Here is a 355-nt window from a genome sequence, read left to right as displayed (position 1 = left end):
AGCGCAGGGGTTGCCGGGGACGCAATCCATCCGGTGGGACAGGGCGGGTCACTGACGGGACTCGGGGAAGGGTCTGAGAAAGGCAGCGAGGGGGACTACCAGGGGTCGCCGAGGGGGCCCCAGGCCGCGGAGGAGGGCAAAGAGGGTGCGGCAGGGCGGCTGGTGGGAGCGGACCCAAGCAGGTGGGTGGGGAGGAGGCGCGTAGAGGCGCACGTGGTCGCCCGGCGGCCCTGCAGCTCGCGGGGGTGGCAGAGAGGGCGCGGCTGGGCGGGCCGGCCTGGCCGGGCGGGGCGCAGGGCAACTGGCGCTCGGGTCACCGAGGGGCGGGCGCTGCCCGGCTGGGCGCGGGAGGGGC

Source organism: Desmodus rotundus, chromosome 1 (assembly GCF_022682495.2).
Source record: "Desmodus rotundus isolate HL8 chromosome 1, HLdesRot8A.1, whole genome shotgun sequence".
NCBI lineage: Eukaryota > Metazoa > Chordata > Mammalia > Chiroptera > Phyllostomidae > Desmodus > Desmodus rotundus.
The sequence above is the reverse complement of the archived record's forward strand: the minus strand, read 5'-3'. Positions refer to the sequence as shown.